Source organism: Hylobates moloch, unplaced genomic scaffold (genome assembly GCF_009828535.3).
Source record: "Hylobates moloch isolate HMO894 unplaced genomic scaffold, HMol_V3 SCAFFOLD_13, whole genome shotgun sequence".
Taxonomy (NCBI): domain Eukaryota; kingdom Metazoa; phylum Chordata; class Mammalia; order Primates; family Hylobatidae; genus Hylobates; species Hylobates moloch.
The window spans coordinates 78,842,914-78,867,380 of record NW_026652288.1 but is presented as its reverse complement, the minus strand read 5'-3'; the positions used below and the strand labels follow the sequence as shown (position 1 = coordinate 78,867,380).

At 36.0% G+C, this 24,467-nt stretch overlaps 1 long non-coding RNA gene across 1 annotated transcript; it reads left to right on the top strand.

Annotated features, from left to right (window-relative positions):
- Positions 1 to 332: 332 nt before the first annotated feature.
- LOC131381048 (uncharacterized) lies at positions 333 to 11,392 on the top strand. Its single transcript, XR_009209467.1, has 3 exons — positions 333 to 716; positions 1,323 to 1,486; positions 11,104 to 11,392. It is a non-coding gene; the product is annotated as an uncharacterized LOC131381048 (long non-coding RNA).
- Positions 11,393 to 24,467: the final 13,075 nt, after the last annotated feature.

Sequence of the window (24,467 nt, the reverse complement as noted above, 5' to 3'; positions counted from 1 at the left end):
AAACCTCTGGAGTCTGTTTCGTGAAAATAAAAATCTATGGTGCATCGTGCCCTCCAGCAAAGGACAGCCCAGGCTCCGAAGCCATAATCTGCTGTTTATCCCTGAAAAAAAAAAAGGATCAATCTGCAGTGGGACGACTTTTTTCTTTGATTCCTAAACTTACCAAAAGTGGCTCTCCAATGACTCATACATAGTTAAATACTGTACTTAAAGTGGTACCACCTGACTTCCTCAGCTCTGGGAGCCCTAAAAGGACCTTTCCCAAATGGTTATGTGGGCTCCCTCTTGTCCTGAATATTTGAAATAACCATCTGGCTCTTAGTTTCAGTGTTTTGAGCCTTTGTTCCCTTTTCTTTTTATTATTTTTTTTTTTTTTTTTTGGCGGAGTTTGGCTCTGTTCCCCAGGCTAGAGTGCAATAGCGAGATCTCAGCTCACTGCAACCTCCGCCTCCTGGGTTCAAGCGATTCTCCTGCCTCAGCCTCCTGAGTAGCTGGGACTACAGGCGCGCACCACCACGCCCAGCTAATTTTTTGTATTTTCAGTAGAGACGGAATTTCACCATGTTGGCCTTCTGACCTCGTTATCTGCCCGCCTCAGCCTCCCAAAGTGCTGGGTTTACAGACGTGAGCCACGGCGCCCGGCCCAACTGGGCTTTTACAGAAGGGATTGAGAAGCAGACTATTGTCGTTTCTCTGAAAAGGAAAAAAAGATGGAGGTGAGATAAAACCAAACTACTCCTGAATTCTTCAGCATTCTGTGACTTTGCTGTCCTTGAGCTTCAGAGTTTGGAATTCATGCCACCCTATAGTATCTTCTATTTCTCTGAGACATATCTGTATCTTTTACTTCTTTTAAAATTGAAGTTTAATTTAGTAAACTGAAAAAGCCGCAAGTACAAGTACATAACTAGACATCTTTATCCTTTGACAAATATCTTTAACAAACATAATTTTTGAGCTCTTTCCACAATAAAAATCATTACATAATCCCCCTTACTTCATTTTTTTTAAAAAAGGATTCATTCTGACTTCTCTTTCTAAATGCCAGATATACATCAACCAGGCCTTCTCTAACCCCGGAGACAGTGGACCTGGTGATAGTGGTGATTATATCTACTATAGAGATTCATTGTAACTTGGCTAACTCTAATTAGTTCTGATATTAACAGGCCTAGCACAGGCTCTAAAACACGTTGACAATTTAAAAATATATTTTTAACTCTTACTTCTAACTTCTACTCAACCTCTTTGCCACCTTTTTTAACAAGTAACAAAGTTGATTGCTTAATTTCACCTCCTCTTTTTTTTCTTCCCTCTTCTAGTGAGATGCTAAATGAACAGTGAAATGACCAAGGCAGGCAGGGCACTGTGGGGAAACAAGGAAAGAAAAGAAACTGGATAATACACAAAAATGGTGGCTTCTGAACTGATTGTACTAACTATATAAGGTGGGGCTGTTTTTCTCCCCATCTGGATATAGCTACAGGTAAAAAAAATAATAATAATCCTCTCCATTGATTCGATTTTTTGTCTGCCTTTTGGATGAAATGTAAAGACTCCAGATTGTTTCAATACAGTTTAATCTTAATTATTTTAATAAAAATTTATAGCATACCTAGAGATGACAGTAAAGATTAATTGTACCCCAAAATTTCCTTTGACTTGCTAAGCTTTTATTTGCTTCTGAACTAGTTTTAACTCTGCTTGGATGTATCTCCAACCAATTTCATTCCCTCCTGGAATGTAAAAAGTTTCTAAACATTCTCTTTCATAATATCGCTGAAAGTCTTGCGTAAATAATAGATCACATTTATTACAAGGCTAAATTTTATATAAGCCACAGCTAATATTCAGAACTATTTTAAAAGCTAAAGAATAATAGAAGTACAAGAATGTATGTAAATCATCTGATTGCATAGTTGTTTAGTGAAGGACAGCTTAGGTACGTGGGAAGTAACTAAGCCCATTGAAAATCATAAATTAGAAAGTTTTCCTTTTATATACATTAGTTTCAAAGCACATTTTTACTATAGATGAATATTTAAATCACTGAGGATGCTACAGCATAAATATGATTAGTGTACATTTCAAAAAGTGAGGTTTATTTCAAATTATTCTAGCATGGATAATAATATGAACACAATGTCTTGTAAGCAACATCATTAAATGAAATATACTCTTCTAACACAAGTGTTAAAATTTTGCCATGAACTTGAAAACACTGATTTGAAATCAGCTCCCCTTCTGCAGTATATTCATACAATTTTGAAATAACTGGTTATTTGCTTTGATTGGTTGGGTATGCTATATCTTTAAAACAAAAAATATTATGAAACCTGTCAGTTAAATCTTCTATATTAAAAAAAAATGCAGTTTGGTGTTTGGAGGTTGTTACGGACACACAAAATGAAGGCAGTCACAGACAAAACAATTAACTCCGCCTTTATTGTCAAAGGAAAATAAATTTTAAATTTAACCAAGCAAGAGAATGAGCCAGTTACACAAAAACTAATTTTAAATATAAGAGAATAAAAAGTTTTGTGTTGATGATATCCCTTGCTTGGACATAAATATTACAGAAAAAAATCCAGAAATATTATCAATTGAGTTTTATTTTTGTGAATGGTCTTTCACAATCTCAATCTAGAGAGATTCTTAAAAATGAGTTAGAAATTGCAGACAAACATTCTATCTAAAAGGAGTCCTAAAGATTTTGAGGGAGTCCTTCAGTGGGAGTTCCACATGCCACTTCACTCTCCCTCCAGACCTGTATCAAAGGAGTAATAAATCTAACCAGCTTCTCTCCTGTTAGGAAGGGGTGGGGTAAGCCAATTTAATGCTTTATGTATGCTGGTTGTAAAAGGGGATGCTTATCTAAAAAGAAATAAATTTCGACCAGATGTTCTAAAAATTTTCTTGAGTTCCTGCTTGAAGCTTTACAGTTACCAAATACTTTATCTTCTCATCTATCTTCTTCTAATTTGTTGATCCATGGCAATTCAACAAGCAGGCTGCTACAAAAACCTTCCAGCCAAAGCTTTTCAGTCCTGCTCTCCTGCACACAAAAACTTCCAGTGTCTATATGGGGACAGGGAAAGAGTACAGGCCACTTCATTCAGCAGGCGTTGTAGGCTGAAAGAGGAGGAGGTCAGAAAGCAATTCTTTAAAGGACAGCTTCTGTCACCTGAAAGTGTAATAAATTGCAGTATAAAAATGCCTACAAGCACTAATGAGCCATGCACATTGAAATCTTGATGTCAGGCAAAATAGAACGAAATTCACCCAGGAACCAACTGAGATTGTCACACCAAGATGTGAATAATCATTCTCCCTTTGGCTTAATCTGCCACTAAATTTTGCCCCTCCAAATCCATAGTTTTTTCTCTCTCTCTTTTTATGGAAAATAATAAATTCTTCATAAAATTCATGAAATATATGGCTGGTTATTTATACATAATTTCTCAGCACTCCGATACTCATTGGTCATAAAGGCTTACCAATCAGATTTGAGTTAAATGGAATGATCGGATCTGGAATGATACGTATTTATTAGAAGAGAATTGGAAGATTAGCCCAAATACACATTTTTTTAGAAACTGTACTTTGCACAGCTAATGCTTTTTTGGGTGTATGGGGTAAAAAATATGTAACTTTAAGTTTATAATCTTAACCATTTTTAAGTGTATAGTTCAGTACTGTTAAGTATATTGTCGTGCAACAGATCTCTAGAACTCTTTTATCTGGCACTGAAACTCTATATCCATAATACTAATATATATCCATAAATACTAATTCTCCCTCTCCCTTCCTCCCAGCCCTTGGCAACCACCTTTCTATTTTCTGTTTCCATGTTCACTATTTTAAATACTTCATATGAATAGAATCATAAGAGTATTTGTTCTTTCATGACTGGCTTATTCTGCTTAGCATGATATTCTTGAGGTTCATCCATATTGCGGCATTTGACAGGATTTCCTCCTTTTTAAGGCTTTATAATATTCCATTGTATGTATATAAATTTTCTTTATCCATTATTCTGTCAATGAACATTTGGGTTGTTTCCACCACTGGGCTGTTGTAAATAATGCTGCAATAAACATGGGTGTTCAAATATCTCTTTGAGATCTTGCTTTTAATTATTCTGGCTATATACCCAAAAGTGGTATTGCTGGAACATATGGTAGTTCTATTTTTAACTTTTTGAGGAAACTTCATACACTTTTTCATAATGGTTATACTAATTTACCAACAGTGTGCAAAGGCTTTCTTTTCTCCATATCCTCTCCAATATTTGTTATATTTTACCTTTTTGATAATAGTCATTCTAACAGGTATAAGGTGATTATCTCATTGTGGTTGTAATTTGAATTTATCTAATGAGTAGTGATATTAACTTTTCATACATCTGTTGGACATTTTCATGTCTTCTTGGGAAAATGTCTATTCAGTCCTTTGCCCATTTTTAAAAATTAGGTTATTTGTTTTCTTCCTATTGAGTCGTTTGAGTTTCTTTTATAGACACACCTTAGAGATACTGCAAATTCAATTCCAGACCACCACAATAATATGAATACCCCAATAAAGTGAATCACATGAATTTTTTGGTTTCCCAGTACACATAAAAATTACATTTACACTATACTCTAGACTATTAAGTGTGCAATAGCATTATGCCTAAAAAAAAAGTACATACTTTAATTTAACAATACTGCTAAAAATGCTAACAATTAACTGAGCCTTCAGCAAGTCATATTCTTTTTGCTGGTGGAGGCTCTTGCCTCAATGTTAGTGACAGCTGACTGATCAGAGTGGTGATTGCTATACGTTGGGGTGGCTGTGGACATTTCTTAAAATAAGACAACAATGAAGTTTGCCCCATTGATTGACTCTCTTTCACAGAATATTTTTCTGTAGCATGCAATACTGTTTGACAGCATTTTCCTCACAGCAGAACTTGTTTCCAAAGTGGAGTCAATTCTCTCAGATGCTGTGGCTGCCTCATCAACTAAGCTATGTAATAATCTAAATCTTTTGTTGTCATTTCAACAATGTTCAAAGTATCTTCATCAGGAGTAGTTTCCATCTGAAAAAAATCACTTTCATTGCTCACCTATAAGTGCCAACTCTTTAATGTTTGATCGCGAGATTTCAGTATTTCAATCGCACCTTCAGATTCCACTTTGAATTCTAGTTCACTTGCTATTTCCACTACATCTGCAGTTCCTTCCTCCACTGAAATCCTGAACCCCTCAAAGTCATCCATGAGGGTTAGAATAAACTTCTTCCAAACTTCTTTTATTGTTGCTATTTTGACCTCCTCCCATGAATCATGAATGTTCTTAATTACGTCTAGAATGGTGAATTCTTTCCAGAAGGTTTTCCATTTTCTTTGCCTGTATACATCAGAAGAATCACTACCTATGGCAGCTATCATCTTACAAAATGAATTTTTCCCATTATAAAAATGTGTAAGCCCAAATCGTGGCTTAGGCTGTAACTCACCAGCCCAAAATAATGGTGTTTGAAAGTTCATTATTTTATACTTTCATACAAACATAGTGCACATTTGCACCTGGAGTATTTTCTATAGTTTTGTTTGTGTGTTTGTATAGCAGATGAAACAGGCAGCTTCAGCTTATTATACAACTATGGAGCATAGTATCCAAAGTATAGGCAGCATACTATCAAGAAAGTGAAAAGACAACTCACAGAAAGGGATAAAATATTTATGTCATATGTCTGAGAAAAGATAAGTATCCAGCATATATAAAGAATGCTTACAACTCAGCAATTTTTTAAAATGGGAAAATGATTGATGGACATTTCTTTTAGAAGATATATAAAAAGTCAATAAACACATGAAAAGCGGCTCAACATCATTAATCATTAGGGAAATGCCATTCAAAACCATAATGGAATGCTACTTCACACCTACTGTGATGCTATAATACAATCAAAGGGACAACAAATGTTGGCGATAATATGGAAAATTGGAAACTTCACACATTGCCAGTAAGAAGGTTGTGATACAGCCACTTTGAAAAATACCTTGGTAGTTCTTCCAAACATCAAACATAAAGTTGCCATATGACCCAACAATCTCACTGCTAGGCCAAGAGAATTAAAAACATGTCCATGCAAAGACTTGTACTATAATGTTCATAGCAGCATTATTTATAATAGCCAAAAATTGGAGACAACTTCTGTGTTCATCAATTGATGAACAGATAAACAAAATGTGGTACATCTATACAGTAGAATATTACATAGCCATAAATAAAAAGGAATGAAGTACTGATACATGCTACAACATGGGTGAACCTTGAAAACCTTATGTTAAGCAAAAGAGGTCAGACAAAATGGGCCACATATTGACTTATGAATCTATGGTATATAAAAGGTCTAGAATAGAGAAATTCATAGAGACAGAAAGTGAATTGGTGGTTTTGAGGGGCTGGGGGCAGGAAAAAATAGGGAGTGACTGTTAATGTGTACAGGGTTTCTTTTGGGGGTGATGACGTGTTCTGGAATTAGATAGTGGTGATGGTTCTGGAATTAGATATCCAGAATTAGTATTTTCACACAACTTCGTGAAAATATTGAAAAGCACTCTAAAAGGATAAATTTTGTGGTATGTAAATTATATCTTTCTTTAAAATAAGAAAAAAAAAAGCACAGTCTGCAGGACAGTGGCAAACTGCAAAGTGTTTTATACTGGTCCTCAACAAGATGAGAAGCTTATGCCAGAACGAAAGCAGACTAAAGCACTAAGCACATTAGTTTAGCAGACTCTTTTATGACAAGATTTTTCAATGGAGTACGCAGTCCATTGACTTTGATTCTGAGGTAAGCTCCTTATCACTCTGTAGGCCAGGTAATGAAGAGTTTAAAAACCAGCCACTTTGAGCAAAGCTTCTATAATCTAAATGCCTCACTTTGAGAGTGCACTTGCCATTGGTTACATGATACACAATTGAATAAATTAAGATATTCATAATTTTTAAGGAAAACATTCCAAATTTATATCTTATCTACTGATTTCACATAGTAATGTAACTTCAATTCCATTCATCATGCCTCTGTGTGTCATGCAGAGCGTTAGGTAATAGAAATAAAGAAGAAAGAGGAGGAGAAGAAAGAGGAGACTATGAAGTCGATAAGAAGGAAAGGTGAAGGAGGAGGAAGAATCTAAATAAATACTAAGACAGATGCTGCATGCTCAAAGAGTTTACTCTATCCCAGATGAGTCAGCCATGTGATTTGTCCAACATGATTAGTATCACGAGAGAAGTAGGTGTAAAATGTAGATAACTGAGGCGTTACTTTGGGGAAGCATATGCTTTCTATATGTCAAGAAATTCTTCCTCAAGCTGTATATGAGGTGAGTCATAAAGAATGAATAGGAGTTCAGTAGACATACATGTCTGAACATTAAAGAACAGAACTAGAGTTAATTTAACAAAAAGGCCATTTATATAAACCGGTATTTGTCAAAGTGTGGTCCCCAAACCAGCAGCATCAGCATTGCCTGAGGACTTGTCAGAAATAATTCTCAGGCCCGTCCAATACTACTGAACCAGATAGTCTGAGGGTGGGGGTTTGTGTTTTGACAAGCCTTTCAAGTGATTATGATGCATACAAAAGTTTTAAAACCCTTGTTTTAGAGAAATATAGCAAATAGTTTAAAAAATAGATGCTAAATCTTAAAAGAAAAAAACAAACCATAGAGTTCCAATTTAACACAGTAAATCGACCACACAGTTTTATCTTTTCTCCCTCCTAAACATCTCTAACTGAAATTAAAGAAATGTTTTAGGTTCTTAATCCAACCAAGTCAAACAGAAGAGGAGAAAACAACTACTAACTGTTTCAAAATAGTTTGGAAGATAGAAGCCTGATGCAGGATTCCTAACTGCCTTCATAGATAGAAGTCACAAAAGTTACAGGGTTAGCACCTCCAGAAGGCAATGTCTGTAAGAAGAGAAGTGAGTCCACTCATGAGAGAAGATGGCTGAGGGACTTAGTGCTTGAAGGCACTAAGCATCCTGGAAGATGACATTGATGTGGGAGCCTAAAATGAGAGATCTGGCTGTAAAATACATAGAGTAGTTGACCCCCTGATGTTCCCTTCTCCTTCTGCCCCTCAGGAGACAGGGGATATATTCTCTGGAGAAACTGAGCTGCAGGGGTCCAGCTTTGACAGAGATGAATCAGAGGGCTGAGCACAAGAGAATTAGGTAAAAGTCTGCAGGATGAACTGAGGGGCTCTCACGGCATCTCACTTGTATTTCCCAGAAAACTGGTAACTAAGTATATATCTTGCATGATGAGGGAGGTTGGAGGATTGTCTTCTGGAGATCCCAATGAAAGGACCAGTAACTGATAACCTTCAAGTGAAGTCCACCACTTGACTACTCCCATCCACAAAAACAGCTTCCTTTGAATATAATCTTTTTAGTGCTTACTCTTAAATATAATCAGCCAAGAATCACCAGATATGAAGAAAGTTTCCAGTTTATAGAGACCTACATGTAAAGAACAGATATAAAGAACCTGAGAAAAGAAATGCATTCTCCTTACCCCAATTATCTTCAGAAAGACAAGAGGATACTTTACATTTACATACACAAAATGGTTTAGCTATGAAAAAGGAACATTAAGTAAATGAGAGATAGGTCTTTGACATTAAAAACAAGATAACTGCAGTGAAAAAAATATTTAATGGAAAGGTTAGAAATAAATCAAGAAAAATCTCTCAGAAGAGAGAGAGAAAATAGAAAAGGAAATGAAATCAGTACATTAATCTAGGAGAACTAGAAAGAGAGGAAAGGAGAAAACAAAATGAGGAAATTATCAAAGAAATACTTCAAGAACTGAAAGACATATCTCTAAACTGAAAGGGCCCACAGAGTACCTGGAACAACAAAAACTCACCTCATCATGAAATTTCAGAACAGACAGGACAGAAAGAAAATTCTAAAAGGGGCAGAGATAGCACACATACAAAAGATATCATTCAGAATATCATTGGGCTTTTGGAAAAGAAACATCAAAATGATATAAAATAGGGAAGCAATGACTTCAAAATATAGAGGGAAACAATTTTTAACCTAGTATTCCATACTCAGCTGAACTATCAATCAAGGGTAAAAGTAAAACATTTTCCAGACATATAAAAACTAAAAAAACTGAGCCCCACCATACCCTTTCCTGGAAGCTACTGGATGAAATGCCTCGGCAAAATGAGGAAGTGAATTAAGAAAGAAGAATATATGAACACCAGAAAATAGGCAAAGGGAATTTGTCGGAAATTGGCAAAGGGAATTGCACAATCCAAGCTGCGAGCCAGAACTAAAACGTGTTCTATCAAATGAGAATGAGTAGGTAGTAGAGGATGAATATCTGCACGTGATAAAAGGAGGTAGGTCATTTAGTGTGTTTGGGAGTCACAGAATTTATTTCTATGCATGGAACATTTGAGGGGAAAATGAACTACTTATATATGAGAAAACACAAGACAATTATTAACCATAGAAAAAAATCAAAGTTCATATGAGAAAATACATCTTCTAAGACATTATTTGGCTTAGCTGTAAACACTATTCCACATATAAAATAATGCAAATATTCATACAGACATAATTGACAGCACAGAGGAGAGGAAGAAGGTTTAGGAAGTGGGGATATAGCAGATCCGAAACAGGGAGAAAGTTAATGAATATAGCTTAATGTTGATAAGTTATGAAGTAGCAGAATGGGATATTATATCAGATAGTGGTATATGCGTAGAAAAACAAAGTAAAGTTATAGGACAGAAAAAGAAGAGAAAAGCAGACTGTTTTGTAATGTGACCAAGCTTTCTCTGAGCAGATACATGAATTATTAGAAGAAAACAGCCATGCCAAATCTGGGGAGTAAATATTCCAGGCAGCAGTAATAACAAGTGTTTTAAAATTTTGAAACAAAAATAAATTTGGTGTGTTTCAGAGAGGACAAGAAGACTAGTAAGCACTGAGCAAACAGGAACAATAAAAGAAACATAACTATATGGGAGGAAAAAATGAGCTTCAAGATTGAGATATATCTGAGAAGATTCTATGATTCATAGAAAAACAAAACAGTATCATATCTGAAATCCATAACATGGATTCTCCTGTTCCACATTACACTGTCTTAACTTCTTTACCACTTTTGTAGCACCAATAATTAACACCACAAGGTCCTGTATTGTAGTAAACACTCAGCAGAAAGTTATTTCGCTAATATATCTGAATCTATTGCTTGTCAAGGAATTAGTTCATTACCACATAAATCATGCCTCCTCCCATTTCTATCTGCGCTACTCCATTTTGCATTTCTCAATGTAATCTTCATCCTCCTGATTTCCTATTTGCATTTTAAATAGTAGTGACTTATAATATTTCACATTTTCTGAAAATAGAAGGCTCTTGTGTAGAAATTTTAATTAGGCTGGCTGGGCAATGTTCTATTATTAGTAAGAATTGTGATTTTTTAGAGTTGTGGGTTAATTGCTAATAACTGTATGCAGTGTTTTCCTTCAAGATGTTTTCTATTACAGTAATTAACTGAGCAGCTGGGAGAGCAGACATTAACCATTTATCTTCACAGTAGCCCTCACTTGGGACTCTCCAAAAACCTTTGCACATGGCTTTTATTTGTTGTTTGATAGGTAATTTAAGAGAGAAGGATAAATGATATACGATGTTCATACTTTGGGATAGACAGCAAGTTTAAAACTTTTTTTGGAAGAATGCTTTCTCATGTATGTGATAAATAGACTCTGAGAACCACAGAATGTATTTTAGGTAAACAGACTTCTTGGGCTAGTTTTTATGGGCATGCTTCTTTTAATATCCTCATATAATGAAATTCTATCACAGTGTATGCGTCAGAAGCCTGAGTTACTCTGAAGACACCACTGGTTTATCTGCTTACAAAGTAGATTGGATCAGTGAAAGCTGGTTAATACTAAAAAGTTTGTTCCATAAAACTTTAGGAGCCACTTTGCCTGATAGCCCTATTCTTTTTCATGATACCAGAATCCCATCAGATTATTAACTCAGCTCTGCTTCTTGATTTCAGTATCCTGCATCTCCGTCTGAGACTCTTAGTGCTTCCATGCCTGAATTCCTGCTTACTACCTGCTATGGCCCCATTCTTAATGCTCTACAGAAAATGTGATGCTTGACCCCAGCTTCTCCTTACCAACTCCACTGTTGTTAAATGGATTCTAGCCCCGCCAAGTTCCTTTCTACAGAATGCAAAAACCTGTATCTTTTCTTAATACAAGGGCATGCATTTTCTTTTAAGGGGGTATTTTATTTAATATTGTTTTAAAAAGCAATGTCCAAACCACAAGCAGCACTTAGTACAGAAGAAAGAAAAATGGAGGTGGACTTTTAGAAAATTATTAGGTACATAAGAATGTTTTATCTTCCTGTTGAATAAAATAATACATTTTCTACTATTCAGATATCATCACTTTTTTTAACCCCGTTTTTCCAGAGGCAAGAATTTTCTTTCTTCTTAAGATTACTCCTTTTCTTTAAGTCCAGAAAAGCTCTGGGTTTATACTGTCATGAGCATTTGGTTGTAAAAACCTCACTAGACAGAAAGCTATCTGATTTTCTGTAATTTCACAGAAGCCACACAAAAAAGAGCATGCCAGCACCTCTGGTAAATGAGGCTGGCTGCAGTTTCCCTCTCACTCTGAAAATTTCAGGTATGGGACCCTGACCCTCTATGCAGTGGTTGGTGGTGGCTTGGCACAACTTGTTGGGGCCACTCAGTCAGCATCAGCGGTCAAAAGGAAGATTCACCCATCGGAGACCATGCTCATGAGTCTAAAATTGTCAAGTCCCAAGCCTATTTTGTATTTTGAAGAGTGAGACATCCTGAATATTTGAAGGCAAACAAAACTGTAGTACATGTGAGGGGAACTTTCCGTACAGATTAGATACTAGAAAACTCACCAAGAGCCTGAGCCATTGGCTAGAACAACCTGGAAACAGTTGACAAGACAACCAAAGTTACTAGGATGTGGAGTCTGGATTAGATACAAAGGAATGTGAGTCTGTGGTCCTCAGGGTCAGTGAGAGCTTCAAGCAAAAATAAAGCAATATCCTGTATACTTTCTTGGAAAGGAAATTTCTCTGACCACTTAGATGTGAATGAGGAAGCTCTGGGGCATCCTGCTTCTTCCTCTAGAAAACCTGGACTCCATGGACTCACTCTCTCTGTACACCATTCAGACCTAAACGATGCTATCTGCTTAATTATTTATAAACAATGCCTTGATGGGAAATACTTTAATAATCTTTTTTGATTGACTGGTTGTCGAACCAGTTTTGGAAAATCCCCGCAAAGCATGACTCAAAATTTAAATTGAATTTAGAAAATATCAGCTTACATATTCCAAAAAATGTTAAGCACTTCTTAACTTGCCCTCACAATTTTTCCTCGTGGCAAACCCTTTTCCAGTACACTCCCAGCAGTAACTAATATGGGAAGGTTAAAAAAAAAACCCAACATTTTCTGCCCACCCAACAATGAAATTCACATGATAAAATTTGAGTTGCTTATTTCACATTCATATCCAAATGTTTTAATTTTACTGTCCACTACCCCCATCCAAATTTATTTTGAGCTCCTTGAGATGGAAAATATGTCTCCTAACCATTTATCTTCATAGGAGCCCAGACACTATTTGGTGAGGCCATGTTGAATGATTAAAGTGCTTTAATTAAAACCAAATATCCTAGACCGGGCGCGGTGGCTCACGCCTGTAATCCCAGCACTTTGGGAGGCCGAGGTGGGCGGATCACGAGGTCAGGAGATCAAGACCATCCTAGCTAACACTCCTGAAAATATGAAAAAACTAGCCAGGCGTGGTGGCAGGTGCCTGTAGTCCAAGCTATTTGGGAGGCTGAGGCAGAAGAATGGCGTGAACCTGGGAGGCGGAGCTTGCAGTGAGCCGAGATCACGCCACCGCACTCCAGCCTGGGTGACAGAGGGAGACTCCGTCAAAAAACAAACAAAAACCCAAATTTCCTAAAGGCCAACTAAAAACTAACAAAAAAGCTAACTTATATTGCCATTAACACCTTGATTAACAGAAAAAAAGTAAGATAATAACAACACCTCTTTTGGTTAAAGTATAAACACCATCCCATCTAAGAAATTAAAACCAAGGACAAGTCGTGGCATTTGGCGAGTTCTTTATAAGCAAAGAAACATATAAGGTTTTGCTGTAATTCAAGAGCCACTCTTGTCAGCGCTTTAAAGAGAGTAGAAATTAAGCTACATTAAAGCTTGTCTTGGCTCAGTTATAGAATGAGAACAAGCATCTATGGAATGGTTCCAGGATAGGTTTCAAATCAGTTTGAATCCAACTATTGGGTCCTTATTAGGATTTCAGGGGACAGCCAATAATTGCATTTAATTCATTGTCTTGTTCTGAAAGTGCTACAGTGACCGCTACACAAATTGAAAGCAGCATTTACACAAGCTAATACCTATAGTATCTTTCCAATTTATCTTTTAGGCATTATCACTTCCCAATGCACCTCCTTGAAAGTTTGACATGTGGCCTGAATTCTCATTTTGTAGGATGATAGCTATTCACCCTGAAGAGAACATTGAAGAAAATGGCCCTGCATTAAAGTGCTAAGAATGCTACCTGAAACACATTTTTAAAAGATTTGAAAATAGCTACAGCCTTGTGGCAGAAATTGTGTTAAGAACATACCTTCTAAGCAGTTCATTCTCTCTAGATTAAGCTGCAGCATTCTTGAGTTAATTCATTGCTGTTTAACTCATGTTAGGCAATCTGGTGTAAATTCACAATGGAATTGTTGTCCCCTTTTTTGAAACATTCAAGGCAACCGATTTTTATTCTTCACTGTTCTTGAAACGAGAAAAAATTTAAACAATATGTTTGTCTCTGTGATGTCAAAATAAATATGTTGAAATTCAAGATAGGAAAATGTTCCTTTAGTAAACCAGGAGGGATAAAGCAGGAAGAAATGTTGCCCACATATAGAGTGACTTCGAATAGATCATTGATCTCACTGCTTAGCATCCCCTTTTATAGTAAGTATTAACAAAACTCTGCATAGATATGAAATTGACAGTATAATCCTAGAGTGTTTTATGTAACTAGGCACTAGCAACTGAGAATACTGTATTGACTCTCAGATTTCAGGCAATAGCCCTCCAAGCAACTCATATTAATGCTGTATATTGATATGAAACCTTTCTTCCAAAAGTACAAAGCACTTCCTTAAAATTGCCTTGCTGGGTTTTATAACAACTCAACGATGAGACAAGACCATGGTGTGTTAAACTGAGATAATACATTAAGTTTTCTCATTTTCAATCTAGTATGTCACACACTTAATCATTAGTTGTCCTTTCAGTCTCCAAGAATACCAGAAATTATCTATTCTATAGAAGATTTGAAAAAGGTTATATTTCAGAGAAGGTTCTTTTAGAGTCTATAAACCATTAAATAAAAGTGTAAAAATCAATTGTATGAGACTATAAGTGACTTTCTTTTTCAGTTAAGGTTTCTGTCTATTTTTCCATCCCAAAGAAAAATAACATGAATGTTAGAAAATGTCAATAAAATAGATATTTTCAATAACTGTACAAAATATTTCAAAAGTTAAGCACACTCTTTACTAATTGAGAATGCTTGAGTAACCTTTTAACTGCAGAAAGCTTTCACTGGTCTTTTAAAAATGTAAGGATTAGCCATATTAGGAAATATTTAAGAACATTTTGATGCAGATATTAAATGAAAGAATAGGGTTTTTTTACAAGGTAATTATTTCTTACTTTCTTATGTTACTTCTAGTCTCTGACTTAACAACATGTAGTGCCTAAATTACAAAATCTGCTACCAGATGTAATAAATGCCTAAAGAAATGAACACTATAAGATCAAAGCTCTATACAGGTGCAAAGTAAAGAGAGGCTTGGTGGTCCAAAAGCAAGTTATACAAGCCAAGGCCTCAACCGTTAATTTGACTTCCTGTTTTGTTGAATCTAATATGATGAGCTAAAGCCTAACCCAATGCATTGCCTTTCTCTGTTCTTTTTAGAGCACCTCTTCCCTTACCTTCCTCTTAATCACTCGATCTTTTGAAGATATATATATCAATGAGAAGGAAAATCCTTTCCTAAAGCTAGCAGCTCACAGTTAGCATCTCACTGAAATTTCACAAGGAGGAGCACTGAGCATGTGTTTTTTGCCTTCTGCTTTGATAAGCTGCATGATGGCTTTACCCAACACCCACCGTTACAATTGTATTTGCCCTTTGGATTAAAATCATAGTGAAGGAGAAAAATACGTTTCATTTAGGTTTAAATGATCTCAAACCAGCAAAATCATGTGCCATCTTTGCCTTTTCTAGATTCCATATACTTTCTCTTTCATTTGGAGCAACAGTGTGTTTGTTTAATAACCTGTTTTCTGCTGCTAAGGGAGCTGAAGTGCCATTAACACATATTAAAGTACCATTGATTCCATTAGTGCAGACAAGCACTAAATCCCAATTTCTTTTTAAATAAGCATTAAAACAAATGCAGATGTCCTTTATTAACAAGTAACATGCTGAGCAACCCTTATTGCAATTGTTTAATATATGAGAGATGCCTTAAAGACCAAGTTAGAATCTCAAGGAGCTGAAATGCTAGACCTTGGGTACAATGAAAAACAAGTGAAAGAATGAATATGAATTTCCTCCATGCATAGGAGCCTATCCAAAGTGCCATTTTTTATATCTCTCAGATTAAAAACATAATCACTTTTTACTTTCATATGCTTTCACATTCATATATTATAACACAAGTAATACCACATCAGTAAAGAGACACAAGTTATAGAGTTACAATAAACTGATTTATGGATGGGGAACCTAGACCCAGGAGATGGACATGGCTTAGATGGACTCTCCTCTGTGGCCTCTACATGTGATCCCCATGATTAGATGTTCCCACAGCATAGTCAAACACTTGCCTAGGAAGGAATCATATAGAAAAAACAACTATGACCCTGGGCATCAGGCCTTCTTAAAAATGTGAGTATTCTAAGACCTTTTCCTATCCTAGGAGAACTTAGAATCTTCCAATTAAACCATAGAGCCAAATTGTGGCAAAAACAAATATGTTTCAACTTTATGGTATTAGTCTCATTCCTAAGCACTGCTTTATTTCTTTATCTCTTTCCTGCTTGTTTTTCATCTCTTCTTTACCTATTTTTACTGTGGATTGTGTTATTTATATACATTCCTTGTGATCTGTTTTCAATATTTTTTCAAATAAAGTTGAAGGTAATAAGACAAAAGTGAGAGATATTGACTCATTTTGTTTGCTGCTGTATTTGCAGAGCCTAGAATCGTGTCTGACACATAGGAGGCATCTTGGTAAACATTTGTTGAATAAATGAAAACATGGTAGGTGACAAGTAGGTAGGTATGAAGACAGAAGACATAGAACAGGAAGTAAAGGAAAGAAGGAAGGAAGGAAGGAAGGAAGGAAGGAAGGAAGGAGAAAGGAAGGCAAATATTTTGGAAAAAATGGAGGGGAAGAGAGAAGAAAAGAAATGAGAAAAAATATTGGTATCCAAATGAGGAATTAATTAGGGGGATATTGGTGTTTGTCATAACTTGCTTACCTCAAATGTGCCCAAATATGTAAGATTTCTCTCAACATGTCAACAATCCATCAAATGTTTATCAAATACTTATGTGTACAATAATGCTAAGTGCTGGGAGAATTAAAAACTACATGGCATGATCTCAGCCCACAAGATGCTTACAATAGATTTAGACATATGTAAAGGCTCACAACTGTGGAAATTTTGCCATATTTAAATAGCTTTGACTAAGTAGAAGAAATAACTATACAAGCTAATGAGTAGCCTTCTATAGTTCCATGGATGCTAACAGAAGACAGGGGACTCTTTGTCAGAGACAAGGAACTGTATTACTGACAACCAAAACAAAAACAGGAGTACCAGCATATTTGTGCTGGTTCTATAAGTTCCTATAGTCCTTCAATAGGGCTATATGGAATAGGGCTAGGAAGCCCCTAAACATGGAGTAGGATATACCACAGGAGTTCCATGAGCTTAGGGAATCTGTCACTTTTTAGAAGCAGGAAGCAAGCTGTTCTTTGTCTGGAAGGTAAACAGCTGCATTGTATGAGACCTGTGATTGTTTACCTTGCTTTCCATGTTTGCCACTCTTATGATTCCCAGTCCAGTAAAAAAAGCAAGGCCATAATGGAGGATACATCTGTTATAGTGTGTAGTTGTAGAGATAAAACTGTGTTGCACTACAATGTCTGATTAGGAAATAAGCTGTGATTGTGTATGTGCTGTGGGAGCTAGCAGATAACTGAGAGGTGATTGGCCAAATAGAAGAATCATAGCAGAAAGTTATCAGCACATTCATCATATAGAATAAATAGCCTTAGATAACTTGAAGCACATGGTAATGTCCTCACCCCTTTCCCCAAAGTGTCTATTATGGATGGTTTGCACATGCAGAGGCATGTATAGAAGTCACTGTAGTATAGTTAATAAGGAGTGTGACATCAGGTGTTAGCCTGGGGTTGCAGGGGACTGGGAACTTTGTAGGGGTAGACAAGATAGGCTACTTAATTTAAAAAAACACATAGCAAAAGTTGAGTTCATTTCCTAGTTGTTCAAAGAAATGTTCACATTGTAAACTGGTTGAAGAATAGGGCTAAAGGCTTAATATTAACATCTGTGTCCACAATATAATGTTGTCATATCAAACCTCCCAGGTGCCTTGTGTGGGCATTCTCTGGAAATTTCTATACTAAACCCATCCTAAGACTCCCACTGTAAGGTTACTGAGACTGTCAGAATCTGCCTTCCTTCTTAAAGAGTGTATTTTGAAAACGTTTTGAGTATATTCTCTTTAGGAAAAAAAAAATGTAGCTCATTATATTTGGTTTTTACATATAGCAATTTTCTGAAGAATTTTGTTTTGTTGGACAGCAGGGAGGTTGGAAACAGAAGGACACTAATGAAATTTAAAAAGAACATCTTTTTATCTCTCAGGATTTTAGCTGCTTTGGTCACTTGTTTCATCTCCTGAAATTCTAACTTCCTCTTTTTGATAAAGAAATCTTAATTTCATTCATTGCAATATCAAAAGCAAAACAGAAACCATGCACTTTTAGATGAGGAATAAGGATCAGGCTAAACAAACTCCTGTGCATACTGCCTTGATATGTTAAGGGTCTATAGTCAATAGCCTGCTATTCATTTTGCTTTAAAAAATTACAGCTTTATGCAGAAATTCAGGTGGAGAAACACAAAAACTTGCCATAAATGTACCAGGTTTGTTTTTCTGCACAGGTATTTCTAGGACCAAAATATTTTTGTGGGTGCATTTTTACTTTTGCCGAGCTGCATGTGTCATTCTATCACTCTGTAGATACAGGGAGACATCATAAATGAGTCCTTAGGGTTTCCTCTGGGTTATGTCTCCTCCTGTTCATTGCTGCCACCAGGTTATCAGAGTTGAATGAACTGAGCATTTGTTTTGGTTTGATTTTTAAGATAAAATAATTACAAATCTTCAAGACATTTCACAAATACAATTTAAAAAATATGTCAGTATTTGTTTACAAGATGTTAGAGGGCTTTGTTCATTTAGCTGTAAAATAACTAAATCTAAGAATAAACATTCCAAAACATGTAAACAAGAAGCTAAATATCGAAGTATGAAATTAGGCTTCCCATTTCAAACTCATAATAAGTTTGCTTTGATCTTGAATTTCATTCAAAAGCGCCTTGAATGTCTCAACACGGCCATAGTCCCAATGACAATTCTAGCACTGATTTACTACTCACTATTTAGCCAAGAGTCACAAGGTCTTAAATTACCTTAATTTGCTTAAATTTTAGAGCACTTTCTTTCTTGTTTTCCTCCAACTGAAGCATCCTGAAGTGGAATGTCGTATACAATAGGATGAAGACCTTTGAAAAACATGTAGCATAAGTGAAGAGTACAATTGCTGTGGGAGATGTAGCCAAATATTTCTTGCCAAGGCCAATGTTGAGAAGAGTATTTCGCAAGTTGTCCTCCAAAACTTTTATGGCTTAAAGTCTTACATTTAAATCTTTAATCTATATAAAGTAAATTTTTGTATATGGTAAAAGGTAGGGGTTCAACTTTAATCTTCTGCATATGGCTAGCCAATTATCCAGGCACCATTTATTGATAGTGCTTTCCTTTCCCCATTGCTTATTTTTGTCAGACATGTAAAAGACCAGATGGTTGTAAGTGTATGGCTTTATTTCTGAATTGTCTCTTCTTGTCCATTTGTCCACGTGTCTGTTTTTGTACCAGTACCAAGCTGTTTTTATCACTGGAGTTTTATATTATAGTTTGAAGTCAGGTAGTGTGATACCTCTGGCTTTGTTCTTTTTGCTTAGGAATGCTTTGGCTATTCAGGTTTCTTTTTGGTTCCATATTAATTTTAGTACAGTTTTTTTCTAATTCTGTGAAGAATGACATTGATAGTCAGATAGGAATAGCATTGAATCTGTTAATTGCAAGTGGGACCTAATTAAACTAAAGAGCTTCTGCACAGCAAAAGAAACTATCAACAAAGTAAACAGACAACCTACAGAATGGGAGAAGATTTTTGCAAACTATGCATCTGACAAAGTGCTATTATCCAGAATCTATAGGGAACTTAAATCAACAAACAAAACACAGATAACCCCATTAAAAAATGGGCAAGGAACATGAACAGACACTGCTCAAAAGAAGACATACAAAGTGGCCAAAAACATTTGAAAAAATGCTCAGCATCACTAATCATCAGAGAAATGCAAACCAAAACCACAAGGAATATCATCTCACACCAATTAGAATGGCTACTATTAAAAAATCAAAAAACAATAGATGCCGGCCAGGCTGCGAAGAAAAGGGAACACATATACTATTGGTGGGAATTTAAGTTACTCCAGGCACTATAGAAAGCAGTCCAAAGAGTTCTCAAATAACTCACAAAAGAGCTACCATTTGGCCCAGTAATCTCATTAATGGGTAAATACTCAAAAGAAAATAAATAATTCTACCAAAAAATTACATGCATTCGTATGTTCGTCACTCCACTATTCACAGTAGCAAAGATATGGAATCAACTCAGGTGCCCAAAAGTAGTATACTGGATAAAGCAAATGTGGTACATATACACCATAGAATACTATGCAGCCATAAAAAAGAATGAATTCATGTCCTAAGCAGCAATAAGGTTGGAGCTGGAGGCCATAATTCTAAACAAATTAATGCAGGAACAGAAAACTAAATACCACGTTCTCACTTATAAGTGAGAGCTAAGCACTGAGCACACATGGATATAAATATGAGAACAACAGATTCTATGGACCTACTATACAGTGGAATTGGGTTAAAAATCTACCTATTGGGCACTACGCTCACCACCAGGGTGACAAGATTCATATTCCAACCCTCAGCATTACACAATATTCTCATGTAAAAAATTGACCCAGTACCCCCAGTATCAAAAATAAAAGTTAAATTTTTAAAAAGTGAACATTGCAAATATTTTCCACTGAAAATTTTTTCTCACTAATTTTTATTAAAATACAAGTTCAGATGATTAATTTTCTCAAACACTAGTTAGAAGTCAGAGTAGCAAAATTTTGTGTAGGAAAAGTCCTTTTTCTTTTTTTCTTTTTTCTTTTTGCGTAGGGTAGGGAGAAGTAGATAAGCCTAGATGTGAAATAGAGAGGCTATGCACTAGGACCTTGGAAAGCCATTTTGTTCATGTAAGATTGTAGAGATGATCCATATGTATTGGAAAAGGTGACTGTGACATAATTTGTTCTTATTAATTTCACAGGTTTGAAAAGATTTGTTGACATTTATGATCCAGTTCTACTCACCAGTATTTATCACCTTTGTCTGCAAGAAATATGCTTGCAATCACAGATACTTCATGTAGCATGCCTTGGATAGCTGTCTACTTCTCTCATTTAAGATAATTTTAAGGCTGTTCAATTTCTAAAAATTGTTGATATTATTATAAGGAACCTAAGTTTTGATGACAATAAAATTTGGAAAGAGAAGAGACTCTCAAAAAATTAAAATTAAAACTACTATATAATTCAGCAATTCCACTACTGGGTATATATCCAAAGGATATTAAATTAGTATGTCAAAGAGATATCTGTGCTCTGATGTTCATTGCAGCATTATTCACAATAGCCAAGACATGGAATCTAAGTGGCCACAGACGAATGAATGAAGAAAAGGTGGAACATATACACAATGGAATACTATTTAGCTTTAAAAAAGAGGGAAAGAGGAGAGATCTCTACTTTGGCCTCAGAACACTAAAAAATGCATCAAACAGTTATGAGTATTGTATTTAGTACACCAGAGTCTCTGCAGGATACCTAATATTCACCTAAGGAATTGAGTTGTAAGTTTTGTCACAATTAGAAATAGGCTTTCCCTATTGTAGAAGGTTTACTTGGTTTTCAACACAGTTAACTTTCCACTTTATAGGATAGCCCTGCATTGGGCACCAGCACCCAAAAGATAAATAAAGAAATGCAGAAGGCAGGTGAAATGAAAAAGAACCAAGTGTAAAATTACTTTTCTCATCACAGTTCTTCCAAGGTTAGGGCCTGTTTCTATTCCTCATTGTTTTTACCTGGAGACTTAGCATTATGCTTATTAGAGATCAGAACAGGAAGGTTTTCTCCTCAGGGCATGAACCAAAGATGCCCATTAAGCTTTAAATGTGAAATATTTTAAAAGAAGCTAATATTAGCATCAGCACTCTATGGTCACCAAAACTAATAAAATTATTCTGAGGATAAAAATTGATACTGATCATGCTCCATAAAGTGGATAGTGTATCTATGTGACCTGACTGCTGTAATTAAATAGTTTACACAGACATGCACACCAATTGATTAATAATATAAGGCCCAGTTTTAATGGCATAAATATCCTTATGCTAACTGAGCTTCCCGATATGTGTCTCAGGCATTTATTAGCATGAAGAAAGAAAAGATATTGCCAACTATATAAAGATGAGAAAATAGGGCCACTGTAAATTCAGGATAAAGAATTAAGGTGTCTAGATCTGGCTTATTGCCAGCATCCTGTGAGACTTCTGACCAGCAGCAAGTCCTTTGTCATACTTCTTTACCGTTCTTCCTCTTGTCCAAGGTGCCTTGCACAAAGTGGGCATGTACCTTTATTTGCTTGAATATAATGTCAAATATAATAAAGTCCAAACTAAAAATTAGAAATCTTTGGTTCCTAATCTACCTTTTGCCTATAGCTTTGTGAGCCTAGAAAAATTATTTAATTTCTCTTCCCCTTAGTTTTCTCCTCTATACAGGTTGGACTAGATGAACTCTGAGGACCCTTCTAGTTCTAATATGAGATGAACTATCCTACGGAGGGGTACCTATTCAAGTAGACCTCTGCTCTATTAGCCTCCAAGCTTTCATTATTGTAACACTGTGGGTTTTTTTCTTTCCTCCTACTATGTGCTTTGGATGGAGCTGTCTCTACCCCTTGTGCCAGAGTGTGGCTTGTGGTCAATGCTGGCCCATCAGAACATTGAATTTGTCTGGCCACAGTCACATGGAAACCATTGTCATATGATCCAGCTGAAGCCAATAAAATACAATGATGGCTTGGATTGCTGGGACAGTCAGTCCTTAGGATGCTATGAGACTGGACATGGTGAGACTAACTTAGAAAGCCAATAAGCAGAAGACTGAGCAAAGAGAGAGAAAAATCAAGTGTTGACATTACTTGATCTCCTGGATCAAACTCACCCAGTGGCAATACAACCTGTAAACTTTTTCATTATGTGAACCAATGAGTTCTTTTGAGGTTTATGTCCATTTAGGTAAATTTCTGGTCAGTGGCAATGAAAAAAGTACTAACTGTTAATACTGGCAAATGCCCTACATTGTGTTTCAAAACCTTTTGTTACCCAAAAAATTTGGCTGTGACACAGGACATATCTAATGGATTACCTGCCTCATGCACCCGGTACTACAAAAACAAGGCCTCTAAAAAATGGAAGAAAAGTTAGCCTTGAATTTGTATTTTATTAATTCATTGAATATAAATTATCAACCCTTATCCAAAACTAAAGAAAAGTCATACGATGCATCTGTACAATAGGCTAGTTCTCCAACCTGATCTGATAGAGTATTTTTTTTTTTTTTTTTAGACAGGGTCTTATGCTCTCACTCAGGTCGGAGTGCAGTGGCACAATTATAGCTTTCTGCAGCCTCAAACTCCTGAACTCAAGGGATCCTCCTGCCTCAGTCTCTCAAGTAATTGGGACTACAAATGTGGGCCACCATGCCCAGCTAATTTTTTTTTTTTTTCAGAGATGAAGTCTTCCTTTGCTTCCTTTGCTGTCTGGAATTCCTTGCTTCAAGAGATCCTCCCACCTCGACTTCCTAAAGAACTGGGATTACACGCGTAAGCCTGCTCCACTCTGGTACCAGGGGTAGAGACCACTACACCCAAAGCACATAGTAGAAGGAGGGAAGAAAAAACCCACAGAGTTACAATAATGAAAGTTTGCAGGCAAATAGAGTAGAAGTCTACTTGAATAGGTATCCCTCCGTAGGATAGTTCATCACATATTAGAACTAGAAAGGTCCTTGAAGTTTATATAGTGGCTGGGCTAATCTGTTAGATTTTCAAAGGCCACCAAGATCAGTTAAACAATTGCTGAGCTAAAGAAAAGAGCTTACAATTCATTGAGTATCTTTGACATCCCATGCAGTTATTGAAATAAATATTTGTATGCTACTTCATGTCTTTTTCCGGATGCCCTTCTCTGTTCCTGTTTCAGATGCAATTGAGCAAAATCCATTTTTTCAGCAAGATATATGCCTGTATTTCCCAATGCATGCCACCTAGAGCACTAGTTTATGAGAAAATTCATGAACAGTTTTCTCACTAATTCCAAAGGCCTGGGAGAACAAGTTTAAAATCTATCCCTCTCCAGGAAATTTACGCGAATATTAAGATATCATATTCTCTGATTATTTCTTTTTCATATTATTTAACGCAGCATTTCCCAAACTATTTAGATAAAAGCCATTTCATGACCCCTTACAATACCTATAAATATAGGAGAGAGTAGCATTCCACAGAACCTACTTTGGGAAGTACTCATTTAGCTCATGGTCTCAAAACTCTTCAAAAAAAATTGTAAATATAAACAGAGCTCAGAATCAAGCACTTAAACTTTCCCTTTTATTGGACCTCTATCTTACCTGCCCACCTTCCAATTCCAGTAGAAGGTTGAGCCATATAAAGTTATCCATATTTAATGGTTTTGACCCACATCCCAACTCATCCCCTGCACTGGATGTTTTTC